This window comes from Excalfactoria chinensis, chromosome 5 (genome assembly GCF_039878825.1).
Source record: "Excalfactoria chinensis isolate bCotChi1 chromosome 5, bCotChi1.hap2, whole genome shotgun sequence".
NCBI classification, from domain to species: domain Eukaryota; kingdom Metazoa; phylum Chordata; class Aves; order Galliformes; family Phasianidae; genus Excalfactoria; species Excalfactoria chinensis.
In genome coordinates this window covers 2,591,078-2,606,609 of record NC_092829.1, presented here as the reverse complement: position 1 = coordinate 2,606,609, position 15,532 = coordinate 2,591,078, and the positions used below count along the sequence as shown (strand labels likewise).

Sequence of the window (15,532 nt, the reverse complement as noted above, 5' to 3'; positions counted from 1 at the left end):
AGAAGGCTGAGCATTGTCCACAGAAAACAGGCACGTGGACAATGCCACTGACTTCAATGGGACAACTCAGGTGCTCACATTTACACACAAACTAATGCTTCAGTGGGTTGATGTTGAAAAGCACAGGTTTTTTACTTATCTAAAATTGATCTAAGACAGCAAGTGTTAACATGCAGCACATGACTGGCTCTGATTCAGTGCCAGAATTTACTTTCAAGTTCGACTGCTGTAACATGAGGAAAAAGAGGAAAAATAAACCAAGGGGCAAGAAGAATAACTGAAGACCTTGACATTTGATAAAGAGCAAATAAACTATACCTGAGCTACCTATCCCTTCACCTCTGAAACTTCTGCGCTATGGCAAGACAGACGTTTCCATCCTCAACCTAAAGCCAAGTTACCCAAGAGCTAACCAAGCCCCAGCAGCACAACATGGTGCCCTGGAGCCAGGAGTTCTGTATGAACTGACCTTCTGCAAGCATAGATCTCACAGATACACTGAGCAAAATGCAGATCCTCCCCACAAAGCAGCAACTCCAACTCCTCGTTGCACTGAGAAATGTTTACAGCGCTACTTGAGACATCACCTATTCCCATCCCTTCAGCCAAGCAACTTCACTGTCCGACAGCAGGGCGCCAACTGACCCCAAGGTGACACTGGAGAAAATGGCAGGTGGAATGCCACTGCTAGGTCTGAAGATAGACCTGATGTATTATCATTACTCATTACAGATGCAGTGTATCTAACAATGGGATAATACACCTCTTGAGCAGTCCAAATTCGTTACTCTGGAGAGTGCAGAAGAAAGATGTCTTTCATTGAAAGGTTGAAAATCTAAAGATGGACTACACAGAAGTGAAGAAATTTTACGTGAATCAAACGATGTGCGAAGAAATTAATGAGCAAATCATTACAACTATGGGGTGAACAGTTGCCCCAGGGGAGGCTCAGGTTGGATAATAGGAAGAATTTATTCTCTCAAAGAGTGGCCAGGCAATGGAATGGGCTGCCCAGGGAGGTGGTGGGTCTCTGTCCCTGGAGGTGCCCAAGAAACATTCAGATGCAGGACTGAGGGACGTGGTTTAGTGGGAAATACTGTTGATAGATGAGCAGTTGAATTGAGATGATCTTGGAGGTCTTCTCCAACCTTGGTGATTTTATGACTCCGTGATTCTAAACTTGTAAAACAACTTGTTTTCTATTGCAAATAGATGCTGTTATATAAGCAAAGCAACATCTTGCTTTAGATAAGCTGGATTCTATTACAGCCTGGGTTTCTTTATCAAAAGGTGGTGTCTGGGAAAATCCATAGGTACCTTCTCTTTTTGTAACCTGCTAAATAATTAATTGCAGCAATTTATCCTTGTTTGACTACAATGCTTTTCCTTATGACTTTAAGAAGCTTCACTGCTCCAAAACATTTGCACTTTCCTACCGATTAATCAATATACATTTTACTATCACTGAAGGATGGAGTCTTTTTCCATCTTGTATAGGAGCTGAACTTCTCAGCATCAACTGGAAAGGACTGAGTTCCATTAATTTCATGGAGCCCAATTTCCACCCATGTCAATATAATCTCAACAATGTCAACAACTGCAAGACATAGAATGCCTTGCACAGTTAGGCATTCCTGATGGGAAATTATTCACTGACCATCAAATAAATTATTCAGTGAGCTTTGTGAAATGATCCAAAGACCTGTGAACGATACGGCTTTCATTATTCCCTGAGGATTTGCATTCAGAAGCACTAACGTGCTTCAAAATGAAGTATAACTTCACCTTCATGATAAAGAACATAATCTAAGGGCAGAATCAGGGAGGCACAGCATCATTTTTATTCTCACTTATTTTTATGCTGGCCTCCCAATGCTGGTATACTAAGTTAAGCCACTGGAGTCATCAATCCACCCTCATAACTTCAAATGCATGGAAATGCCTTCACTAGAGTTCTTAAGTGGTTTGAAGGCAATTAAATAGAAGACACTTGTTTAGTTTCCACTGTTGCAAGTAGACTCTTGTATAACCAAAGGCACGTGAGTTACCACAGAAACGTTGTGATGAGAAAATTGATAATCTGGTGGCCATTGGAAAGTGTTTGCTGTGAGGATCTGCACAGATGAGCTGCTGGGAAGGCCCCAAACTGACTGAGAAGCTGTGAGCGTAAGGACTGAGGACAAAGCTGGAACCACAGCTATCCACGTGCTCCAGGCCAGCTCCACCACTGCTCTGAGCCGTTGGATTAAAACACTGAGAGGTTTTCTGATTGTATAAAGCAGAAATTAATCAGATGGAATACGGCCTAAGGCAACGGTCCCACTCTGATGGCTATACATGCTGCTGCAGAATAGTAAGTGTATGGAGAAAGCCACCATGCTCATAAAACTCAGAAATGTGCCATATAAGCTCAGCATATTTGGAGTACTGACTGAAAAGTCAGAGTAAGGCAATAACACCTTTAGAACAAGGGACTAGGAGTTGACAGAAGACCGTTTTTCAACGGAAGAGGCAAATGAAAGGCAATGGTAGAATGGATTAGACGTGGATTCCCCCAACCGCTACAACCTAAGATGCTTATACGAAGGATCTTTTACCCACAGTGTTTTCCTAAATCAAACTCAGCAGGGCCAAAGGACCTCTCCAGGAGCACTGGGGGTCAGCACAGAGCCACGGATATAAACTCTGTGTCCTCCAGCACAGAAACCAGCTCCACGGCCCCAAAGTAGCCACTTTCCCTGTGCTGGGTTTCTACTACCCAGCTCCCCTAAACAACCTGCTGGAACCCACACACCATCCTCACAGGATTCAAAGACATCAAGATCCCCCTTTACCCTAAATAGCTCTTTTAGCCCTGTTTTTTAAGCGAGGAGCCCCAAACATTCAGTGGCTGCAGAACCTTTTGAAGCCCAGTGTCTGGCTTCCCCCAGGGCTGACATGGGCAGTGACACATCCCATGCTCCTTGTGCCCAGATGTCCTATCTCCATCCAGCCTCAGGACAGGGATGTGCCAGGACAGAGCTCTGGGGAGCAGCAATGCAACCACAGCACAAGAATTGGTGGCAAGCAAAAAGCCATCAGCTCCTCAGTTCCTGGAGCTGCTGGTTTCCCTCGAGAGCAAAAAGGCATAAAAACACGCTTCTGTCGTTAAACTCAGAAGACTCGAGTCTAAACAGAGAAAGGAAAAGCTGTCTGCTAAACAGCTTCTTTTTTTTTCTTTTAAGTCAGTTTTCATAATAGAATTGCATTTCAAAGTGACAAAGGCATCCTGCAATGTAGGCAGTGTAAAACTGATGCTTTTATTTTTTTTCCTTCCTTTTTCAGGCAGCGGAGCTTCTGCTTCTGAGCTCTGCCTGTTTCACTGCCTTGCAGGACCCCTGGGAGAAGCCAAGCACTCAGAAGGGCCAGAGCACACCCAGACACTCGAACTGAGAAAGACAGAAGGAAACACTGCTTCTCTCATCTTTCCTAATGCAAACCCTGAATGCCGCCTGCACTGGAAACCAGGGAGGACAGGCTGGATGTGGCTCTGGGCAGCCTGGTCTGCTGATTGGCGACCCTGAACATAGCAGGGGGTTGAAACTGGGTGATCATTGTGGTCCTTTTCAACCCAGGCCATTCTAAGACGTGCAGCTTTCCAACAGACTGACAAGCATCGTAAATAAATATGTCTGTAAATAAGAAAACAAAAGCAGCAGCCGCTGACGCCAGCACGACGCGGCTAAAATAGGATCACAGCGGAAAGCTATTTCAGTGCAGATGGTGAATGCTACGAGATGGAGACCTGCGCAGTGATGGGGCTGCAGGGCCAAAGTGCCACCATCCACACAGGGCATCGCCACGCTGAGCTGGCACACCTCTGCTCAAGCACATTAAATCCACTTAACCCAGCATCAGAAACCAACGGGTTTAAATGGCACCTTTTTCCACTACACCGTCTTCTGCAAATAGCACCAGGCTTATCGATTGCGTGCGATGCAATATCACTCTGCTTATTTAAACGAGTTCCCATTATAAAAACTTCATAAAACTTCATAAATTGTAATCGTGCTTTATTTCAAATGGTGCTGATAAGCAGCCCTGCTGCACGCAGAGGAAAATCACTTCCAAATAGTGAGCTCTGCTGACCACTGGATGCTGCCTTCACATCCTTACTGGACATTACCAGCACCTCCTAGGCCGTCCCTGCATGGCGTCTTGCAAGGCCACATTCCCAGACTGCCTTCTGAATCAATGCATAATCTCTAGAATCCATTAACATTAACCAAGCTGAACTCTCCTTCCATGCATGCTGAAGTGCACACTGTAAACCAATAGAGCTAAAAATGAAAGCGTAATCCTGAGATTTACCTTCGTTGGCTGTGATGGCAAAGGATGGAAATGGCATCAATTTTTGCTTGAAAGGTGGGAGAATTGGGCAGGTGGGAAGAAGACAGAGAAGGGAATCCAGAAGTAATTGTGAGACAAGAGAGTTGGCAACTCAGTATGAAATCCTGTCAGCAGAGCTAAAGCTAGAAAAGATCAGCAGCTGCTGAGCGCAAATATATATATATATTACATACATATATATAATGTATATAATATACATGCCCACCCTCATAAACAGTTGTAAAAAACACAATCTTTGCTAAAGGAAAACAAAGGGAACACATGTTTGAATCTTTCCAACTCTGAAGGAATAATAATCACCAATAGAATCATTCATGTCTTGTTGAGCTTTCTTGGCATACCTTTAAATGACTCCCACCAGTGCCAAGGAAAGGGAGCAGGGAACAGCTGCCACATATCAAGAGAACTGCACAGAGAAATTAATTAAGAAAAAGAACCTGGTTCAGTACACAATGAAAAATAAAGGATGGGGTTAAGAGAGCAGACTTGTAGAGCAAGGACTGCAGTAAACGTCCTGTTATCAAACTATAATGAGCGGAGATTTGCAAAACTAATCAGCAAATGTTTAAAACTTGAGAAGTTGACAGCCACTGCAGCTGTTTATTGGGCACTGACAGCACACAGTAATGATCTACATGGGTGGGCAGTGATAGGACAAGGGGGAATGGTTTGAAACTGAGACAGGGGAGGTTTAGGTTGGATCTTAGGAGGAAGCTTTTCCCCCAGAGGGTGGTGACGCACTGAACAGGTTGCCCAAGGAGGCTGTGGATGCCCCATCCCTGCAGGCATTCAAGGCCAGGCTGGATGTGGCTCTGGGCAGCCTGGGCTGCTGGTTGGTGACCCTGCACACAGCAGGGGGTTGGCACTGGATCCTCATTGTGGGCCTTTGCAACCCAGGCCATTCTGTGACTCCATGATCTGTGCCCAAAGGCTCTTCTGCACTGCGGATATTATTGAGGCTCTGGGTACCTCTCTCCATTTCCACTGTCAGACCCATAAGGTTACTACTTATTGTTTATTGCAATTTTACTTCCTTTGGATGGTGTACAAATATCCTCGATTTTACAAGAGATGTTTAGTTAATTATGTATTTACCTAGTTAGCATAATTGTCTTCAATTATGTAATTAGTGTTCATGTGTGTAATCATTTGAACATGTAATTATATCTAATTACACCATTAAAATGTGCAAGTCGTAAATATCTTTATCATTTTGATTGATAGACATACAGGGAGAAAAAAGATTCTCACTTGTTATTTTTATCTCCTGGATCCCAAAATGTGCAGAAGAGGACTTAGCCTGTAACGATGCAATAATTGCTCACAAGGACCCACCAGGACTACACCAGGGTTATATCTTTCAAGCAGAGGTAGTTGGACCACTCAAAACGAAGGAGCAGTCACACATCACAGCGGAGTTCTTCTGTAATAAAACTGCTATGAAGAATAATTCGAGTAATACTTTTCCTGATGCCTAATCATGAACTTCTTGCTATGCAAAACAATCGTAGCCCACACAGAAAAAAGACAACGCGGAACAAAACACATGGAAGTTGTTCTTGCGTGCTTGGATGGGAGACACTTCTGCATCCCAGAAAGGAATCCAAGCTCTCATCCCTTAGACAACCCCTACAGTCACGCTGAGCAGATTGATGACATTTTGAGCTGTTTTTTTTTCCCAGTGGCTGCCACTTTTTATGGAGTACAGTAATAGCGCACATCAAATGAACTGGGGCAGACAGCTGAGTCTTCTTTTCAGTCGCTTTTGGCTGAAAAGGCAAACATTTACATGTAGATTAAACAGTTCCACTTATTTACAGTTCAGCTTCTCCTCTTCAGATTCAGATTTCTTTCCTTTGCTAACATACAGAGCTATCTATTAAGACAAACAAAACAAAGCAAAACAGCAAAGACTGCACGTGCCTATGCTGCCTATAAAGCCTCTAGGAGAGAAAATAGGCCTAACAACACTCTGATAACAGAACAGGAGCAAGTCTTGATTACAGAGCACTCTCCAGATGATCTACCTACCAGAACAGCCCGGTAGCTGCACAGAGAACGAAGCAGCACAAAGGGATTACGGAGTGGTAGTGTAATGGTCACACCAGGAACAACCCAATTTGGTCCTGTTCCATCCATGAGCCATTCACCCAAATACAAATCAATAACTCAGGGGGGTAAAAAAAAAAACACACTTCAGTTGCAATGTATCAGCAGCACCACAATCAGACCACTTTGTGGGAATCTAAGTACTGATCACAAGTGTATTGGTTTTAAATGTACAGATGGAAACAAAATGTACAGAAGGTATACAAGTGAAAAAGTAAAGGAAAAACTCACCAATGGTGGTGCCTTGACTGAGGCAGCTGAGGCGGTCCTCCCTGGTGAGCGATCTCCAAGAGATACTGCTCCAGTGGGAGTCAGCCCTTAAATGAGGTCTCAGAGGGGATGGAGTCAAGCTCCACCCCTTCCGGGAGCACAGCTACATCACTCTCACCTGTGCTCCCACAGCTGACCCCATACTTGCCTCAGCTGATTAATCAGAGGTTCAGGCTGTGATTACCAATCTCCCATACACTCCACCCCTTCACAGCGTGAACCAATGATTAGGTGAGTTTTCCCTTATCACAGAGACCCAACGCGACGTTGATACAATTTCCCGTCGCACCGAATGCTGATGTTATTCAAATGATGATTGGATGGGTATTCACGATCTTCCGTGGGCCAGTGCTTGATAGATGTTACTGGAGACAAGCCATCTCGAGGTGCAGGTCCATTTGCGTTTCATCAGTCCACACAAATTGTTCTCTGATGGTCCTAGAGGCTTAGAATCTTAGGGGGAGTAATACAGATGTTTCAAGGGTACCAGGAGAGGAAGGTCTGCCCTCCAGGGCAAGATACAGGCCGTATTCTTGTCTTGGGTCAATACTTCTGCTCGCACCGGATTATGTCCCGGCCTCCGATACCATACCCTCTGGCCAGATATCTGTGGCTGTATAACTATATCTGGCACCAGAGGAGGAGTCCTGATCTGCCATAGGGACATGATGGGTGTCCCTTTAGCAATAAAGACCGGAGTATTGACCACGATGTCAGTAGGCCATGTACCTATCACCGAGGGGGTAACTGAACCTCCCACCTCCAATAGTCTCCCCCAAGGTGCAAGTAGGCCACACCACTTGGGTCCTACTTGCACCTTCCAGGGCCAATTTATCTTATGGATTCCTGGTTTTAGATTCTCAGGGGCAGGGAGCAGAAGATTATTGTCATTACCAACCTGCGGTTTTACCTCATTATCAGCACCTGTAATTTGAATCCTAAGAGGGGAGGCCCATATAGTGTGTAACATTTTCAGAGCACTGGGTCTGCCATCCCGAGGTCTTTCGTTCAAGTCCCGCAGGGTTTCGTATAATCTTTTTGTCCACCCCTGCAGGGACTGGGAGTCTGTCTTCAGGGCAGCCTTAAGAATACCATTGTAGCGTTCAATAAGGCCTGCCCCTGTTGGATTATATGGCAGATGGAATCGCCATTCAATGTTGTTCTCTTCTGCCCAGCGCTGTATCATCGCTCCAGTAAAGTGAGTCCCTTGGTCGCTCTCGATGACTTGAGGTGTCCCATATGCAGACATCAGTTTAGTGAGTGCCTTAATTGTATATGCTTGATTTGCCTTTGGTACGGGATAGGCTTGCAGCAGTCCACTTACAGTATCAACGCAGGTCAGGGCATATCTCGCCCCCTCAGACCGAGGGAGGGGCCCAATGTAATCAACCTGCCATCTCTGAAGAGGACTATATCCTCTAGCAATGTGGGATGTTGTTTCAGGCAACGGTCTTGGTCTCATCTTCGAGCAAGCGTCACAGTCCTGACATGCTTGGACGATATCAGATAACTGTACAGGCAGCCCCCATGCTTTAGCAGCTGCCCACATTATCTTTTGTCCAGCATGCCGTAGCTTCTGATGTAACCATCGGGCAATATTTTCGGATTGTGAATTCCCAATCCATCGAACTCGGGCCAGTGTGTCCGCTTCATCGTTTCCTGGTGACTGCAGGGGTTGATGACCAGAGACATGGTAGACACATACCGTCCTGTGTTTGACTGTATTCCAAATGTCTACCCACATGTCTTTCCCCCAGATCGGTCGGGCGTGGATAGTCCATTCCTGGGTAGCCCACTGCGTAATCCACAGAGTAAGCCCCCGGTACACGGCCCAGCTATCCGTACAGATGTTCAGGATGCCATCACCAGGTTCTTTAGTTATAACCATCCACACGGCTCGTAATTCTGCCCATTGGCTGCTCTGACCATCCCCCTCATCAAACCAGATTGTCTCAGTAGAGGGATGGTATGCTATAGCTCGCCACTTGCTCGGGTTGCCTCTGCTGGACCCATCCGTATACCAGGCATCTTCAGGAATAGGATATCTTCCTTCCTGAACAGGGCTCTTCTCTGGTGGAGCGACCATTGGTTCTTTCGGCGTATCACTGCGATATGTCACTGGGCCTAAGATCTTCTGTAATTCCTCCTTGAGTGGAGACGAAGACAAGCTGCTTCTTTGACTTAGATAGGCGACCCATCGTGCTACCGTCTGTGCTTGGGCCACCCCTGTCTTAGGAAGGTGAGTTAGATCTCTTACCCACCCCTGGATCGGTAATGTAGTTTTAACTATAACCTCTGCTGTTTGCGTTATTGGCTCTACCGCTTGTAACGCTGAATAGGCAGCCAATAACTGTTTTTCAATCATGCTGTATCTTTCTTCTGCTCCGTGCCAAACCTGAGACCAGAATCCAATGGGGGTTCGAACAGAACTCTGGCGTTGCCACAGGCCCCAGCCAAAACCATCCTGGGTAACATGAACGTCTAGTTCAGCTGGGAGGGTCGGATCAAATATACCCAATGCCTGGGCTTGTTTAACTGCCAGCTTTGCCTGTTGAAAAGCATCTTGTTCTACCTTCCCCCAGTTCCACGATTGACCCTTCTTGGTAAGCTTATACAATGGCCTCAACAACTGAGCTAAGTGAGGTATAAAGGAGCGCCAATACCCTAATATACCTAAGAACTCTTGTAGCTGTTTTGATGTTGTAGGGACTGGGAACGCTTGGACTTTATCCACTACTGCACTGGGTAGTACTTTGGTTTTTCCGGACCAAATTACTCCCAGGAATTTTACAGATAACCCCGGACCTTGCACCTTCTGTGGGTTTATAGCCCACCCTCTCTTTTGCAGATAAGCTATCAATAAATCTGCTGCTTGTCTCACCGCCTCTAATGAATCGGATGTTAACAGGAGGTCATCAATATAATGATATAAATTTACATTATGTGGCTTCTGCCACTTAGCCAGATCACGCGCCACCAAATTATGACAAAAAGTAGGTGAATGCACGTACCCTTGCGGCAGAACCTGAAAAGTCCACTGCCTGCCTTCCCATGTGAATGCAAACTGGTCTTGTGATTCTTCACTAATCGGAATACTGAAGAATGCATTCGCTAAGTCTAGGACACAGTGATACGTTTTAATTTCTCTACTTAGTGTGTCCATTAGGGAGGCAATATTGGGTACGGCTGCATGAACGGGCGGCGTGACCTTGTTTAATTCCCTGTAATCCACTGTCATCCTCCATGTTCCATCCGATTTTCGCACTGGCCATATTGGGGAGTTGTACGGGCTATGTGCAGGCCTTATAATACCCACTCTTTCTAATTCCTGCACTGTTTTTGTTATTTCATCCTGCCCACCTGGGAGTCTGTACTGTTTTACATTAGTAATCCGACGTGGCTTGGGCAGACAAATAGGCTCATGTTTTGCATGGCCTCTCAATATTGTCTGAATTGCCCGGATACTAATGCATCTCTGCCGCAACCGGAACTCTCCCACTGTTGTGTGGAGAGCCAGACCCCACAAGATATCAATTCCCAATATGTACTCCGGAATTGGGGCAATAGATACCTTGTACTCCCGTGGTGGGAGGCGCCCGACCCCCAATTTTACCCAAGTTTGGGTGACTGGAACGGTCTGTCCCCCAAAGCCTCCAATCATTACTTTGTTCCCTCTGAATTTTGTTGGATCTCCATAAATTATAGATGTTTCCGCCCCCGTATCAACGAGGGCCATAACCTTCTGCACATTTTCTCGGGACCAATATATTGTCAATTCCACATAGGGCCTCCGGTCCCGTCTAGAGGCCCTAGGGTGACTGACGTCCCTCATCACGCCATAAACTGGGCCAGATTCAGGTCTTTTACCTCTGATGCCTCTGGTACTGTGACCCGAGGCACCTGAGGTGGCCTCTTTTTCCTATTTGGCACGATAAAGTCTTCTAGATTCCAAACTGTTGTTGGTCGTCGTTCTATAAGCCTTATCCCCGGTCTTTTGGGGCGGTTTTGAAATTTTTGTTCATCCTTCAGCTGTTTCCACAACTGAAGCAGAACGTGATTGGGCTGCCCATCAATTTTGGCAAATTGAACACCTGCTCGGAGTAGATCATTAAACATTTGTTTTCGGGACACCCTAATGGGTCCCGCCCGAGGGGTTCGTGGAGCCGATCTCCTGGCTCGGGCTATTGGAAAAACTTCAGGATCTTCAATTACTCTAATATTGCGCTTGGTTCTTAGGCGCTCCGTTTCCCCCAGGTCCGCTACCAATTGGGCAGCATGTTGGACTGCTGCCTCTGCGGCCACTAGAGGATTCAATATAGAAACCAATGTTCCATACATATGTGAGGGAGCCTGTTGTAAGATTAGGTCCCTCATTCCCGCGGAAAACTTCACCATGTCCGGACTAACAGATACATCTTCATAGACAGCCTCTCGCATGCCTAGTTCCCGGATATAATTTTGTAGGTCTTCCATAGAAGACCACATTCCTGTATGTATTGGCATGTCTGTTTTATTTGACCATACCATACGGCAGGCAGCCATTATCCAATCTACGATCGAATGATTCTCTTCAGGGAACTGGGACCCTGAGTACAATCTCTGCCTCAGGGCAGGATGGACTGTTATAGTTGCTAGTTTAGATACCTCGGAGCCGTTAACTATTACACTTTCTGCTCCCGAGTCCCATAATCGTAACAGCCAGGCTGGGACACTTTCCCTTGGTCTTTGCCTGAAGCGCTGTACTAGATCCATAAGTTCGGTGGGTGTATATGGACGTGCTGTTACGTGTAAATAGGAGTCAGCAGGGGTCCATTGATCAGGAGGCACCCCTGCTGGTCGCTCCTGGACTTTTTTTGTTTTTTGGGTTACCATAGGGCGGACTTCTAATAAGTCCGTCTTAAGTGGCTCTTCTAGGTCAGATTTAGTGACCTTAGTTTGATCCGATGTTTCAGGATCCTTACTATCATCCATTGTAATATATCTAATTTGGGGGGTGTTTGAAAAAAATGATGAATTTTTCCCCGTTAATAGATTAATTTCGCCCTCCAATTTTTCAATGCGGGCTTTTAATAATTGATTTTCATGTTCAATCTTATCTGATTTAACCTCTGCCTGATTTAAAGCATTCAATAAAGGCCAAGCAGCCATGGATGCAGCCATTTGCCTTTCTTTGGTTGTCAAAATATCTTTTTGCAACCCCTGAAAGTATTCAGTTAGATGGTAAGGGGACATATTGCCCGTCACCCGTAAGGGCCCCCATTGTTCGATAATCGTCGCTAATTGAAAATATGGGGACGCCTCAAACCCTGGTATTTGTCCAGGGAGGATTTTCCCTAAGGGGGTGATCTTCTCCCCCTTGAACCAGCTAAACACATTCCACAGGAAAGACATTTTTTTTCCGATATTTACAGGCTCCTGGCTGGCTCGCCAAATGTATTGGTTTTAAATGTACAGATGGAAACAAAATGTACAGAAGGTATACAAGTGAAAAAGTAAAGGAAAAACTCACCAATGGTGGTGCCTTGACTGAGGCAGCTGAGGCGGTCCTCCCTGGTGAGCGATCTCCAAGAGATACTGCTCCAGTGGGAGTCAGCCCTTAAATGAGGTCTCAGAGGGGATGGAGTCAAGCTCCACCCCTTCCGGGAGCACAGCTACATCACTCTCACCTGTGCTCCCACAGCTGACCCCATACTTGCCTCAGCTGATTAATCAGAGGTTCAGGCTGTGATTACCAATCTCCCATACAACAAGGTAAAGCTGTAGGAAGATTCTACATGCAAAATGATGCTGTGGTCTGCAGAAAGGAAGTTGAGTGTTGAGTAAAGGCTGTGACCTGAGGGTGGTCATAAGTGTCATGAGGGGAAACCAAAGACTTGCAGCTGCAGAAGCTGGTAGATGATGGGATGGCACCTCTGGTCTTGGCTAACTTATCATAGAATCATTAAGGTTAGAAAAGTCCCCTAAGATTATCAAGTCTGTCCATCAGCCATTACCATCACACAACATGCAGAAGCTCTCTATACTTCAATTCTTCTTCTCCTTGAACTTGGTGGGATGTACGAAGAAGGCTCTGAGGAACCAGTATGCCTCCCATGCTCAGGTAGGGAACAGCCAGTCATGGAAGAACATGCTGGGCTTACATAAATCCCCCCCAGGGAAGGCATCGGCTCTAGAGCCAAATGGCAGACTCAAGAAGAGAAGGTATCAGTATCAAACTTGGAGTCATCCCACTCCTTCCCAAAGGCACTACTACATGTCTGGACTTTCAGATCTAACAGATTTAGTTAATGGAAATCATATGAGCATCAAAACTAACAGTCTCCATCTATAAACACTTCTTGCTGCTATGGGAGAAGATACCAAGAGCTCACTGGTTTAATTCTCAAATCCAGAACACATTTTATACAATATCCGAAGAAATGGGAATGACTCTTCCTTCTGCTCCAGAAAAAAATCATCTTCAAGTATTTCTCACAAACAAGAGAACATGCTTCTGCTTCAGTCACGGCAGACCTGCATGTTCTGCGGGTCTCCCCAGGTTACTAAATCCTCTCTTGATTCATCAGATCCTTTCTCTGATTTGAAATGAGAAAGAGCTCACAGAAAAACATCTCATTACAAAAGCACCTAGCTCACTTTTGACAACGGTCCATCCTGCCAGTCAACTTCCTCCTACCTTGGGTCAAGACCCATTAAGAACATGGAAAACAAAAGCTGACCATAAGTGGTATGTTGACAGACGGATTGGATGACCTTGGAGGTCCCTTTCAACCCTGGTGATTCTATGACTCTATGAACAGATATCCTGTCAGGGGGGAAGATCCAAGGGAGGGTGAGAAGAAAGAGGAAATCCATCCAAAGGAGAAACATTCACAATTCAGGAAGCTGAAGAATTTCAGTCTTATTCTGATGACGGGAGATTTGTGCTCTGTGTTCTTCAGAAACGTTCTGTAGAGGATTTTTGGCACCTTTTAAGCTTCTACAAGGGTCAACGTGAAGCTGGTATGCTAAAAATCACCCACCTGGATATCATTTCCGACTCCGCATGATTCTCTGACAGTCTCACTTCAGTGATTGCTGATGCTTTAGCAGCTGTAAGCTCAATATTCTCATCTGAGAGAGTGTGACTGAAATTTACCCTTCACTTGCCCTGATGCATTTATCTTGATTTAAAGCATGGGCGTCCAACCGTTGGGATTGCCTGGGAAGCACTGAGTGAAGAAAAATTGTCTTGGGCTGCATGTATAATATAATGCAGTTAATGCATATACCTAACAAAAATATCTTTTTTTAATATGTTTTTCATTAAAACATAAAAAGAGAGCTATAAGAACATAAAAACCAGTGGGAAACATGACCCCATTTTTTGTGAAAAAGATGCATGGTTTGATGGCAGTGGCTGCAATTCTTACTGAGTTCTCATGGAGTTCATCAATGATTTTTGATGAAGCTTCTTGTGCTTTATCCTTGACAATATCTCTTTACAAATGTGCACGCCACCAAGAAGCAATGAATGGAATAAGGTGATACTTGAAAACATTTCAGAGTCATGAGGCACTACAACAGGCTGCACAAAGAAGTTGTGGATGATCTGTCCTTGGGGGTGTTTGAGGTCAGGTTGGATGGGATCCTGGGCAGCCGGTCCATGGCAGGGAGTTGGGATGCTCCCTTCAAGTATTGTGGCCTTCCAGTACTTGAAGGGAGTGTATAAACAGGAGGGGGAATGGCTGTTTATGAGGGTGGGCAGTGATAGGACAAGGGGGAATGGCTTTAAACTCAGACAGGGGAGGTTTAGGTTGTATTTAGGAGGAAGTTTTTCACCCAGAGGGTGGTGACGCACTGGAACAGGTTGCCCAAGGAGGCTGTGGATGCCCCATCCCTGCAGGCATTCAAGGCCAGGCTGGATGTGGCTCTGGGCAGCCTAGGCTGCTGGTTGGTGACCCCGCATATGCAGGGGGTTGGAACTGCATGAGCACTGTGGGCCTTTGCAACCCAGGCCATTCTATGATTCCATGATCTTTAAGGTCCCTTAAAGATATAAGGTCCCTTAAAGACATAAGCCGTTCTATGAAGACACATTTAGGGGGAGGTACTGTTTGCAATGGGTTGAGTTTTCTCCCAGTTTGCTTATTAGGAAGGCTAAACCCGCACCACATTTAATAGGAATGGCTGGGTAAGCAGCTCTGACTCTCCTTCCTCACTTACTGCCTGCTCTTACTTCAGTGTTCTCATCTTCAAGACGTTCCTCCCACAGCTGAGCCTTTCTAAGATCCGTCACTGAGACAACAACCAAATATCAGCAAACAAGGTTTAGAAGCAAAGCAAAGGCAACTCTCAAACTTCCCCTTGTACATGTGGAGAAGAACACTGCAGGCTGACAGGCGGCAGATGCACCACGCAGTGCTTGCAGCTCCAGCAAAGAGCTTCCCACCGAGCAGCCAGCACACCACTGCAGTGCATCACGAAGCACCTTCATTATTTAAAGCATGTGCCATATTAAATACTTGGTACGCAACCCTACCTTCACCTGATTAGGGTGCAAGGAAAGAATTAACATGTCCTGGCACTCCGTCCATTAAAACGTAAAGTGCGGTGTTTCAGAAAACAAACAAGAAAAAAATAACCAACCCACATAGTGGTGGCTTTGATCAGCTGCAAGTGAAACATAAAAGGCTCCTTTGAAGCAAACTGGATGCTACATTTTCTGTTTTAATTGGAAGGCATTCTTATTAACTGCTGATGTGGCCGCATAAAGTAATTTATG

General features: G+C 45.5%; 2 protein-coding genes across 7 annotated transcripts in view; both read right to left on the bottom strand.

Moving 5' to 3' along the window:
* CDKN3 (cyclin dependent kinase inhibitor 3) overlaps window positions 1-6,774 on the bottom strand; it is a 482,527-nt gene extending 475,753 nt beyond the window's left edge. For all 4 annotated transcript variants that reach the window (XM_072336912.1, XM_072336916.1, XM_072336913.1 and 1 more), the window contains exon 1: window positions 6,730-6,774. The gene's annotated coding sequence lies outside the window, so the exon portion shown is untranslated. The remainder of the gene's footprint in view (window positions 1-6,729) is intronic.
* The window catches only part of MDGA2 (MAM domain containing glycosylphosphatidylinositol anchor 2), a 276,490-nt gene that overhangs the window by 169,295 nt on the left and 91,663 nt on the right, over window positions 1-15,532 (bottom strand). The window lies entirely within an intron of this gene.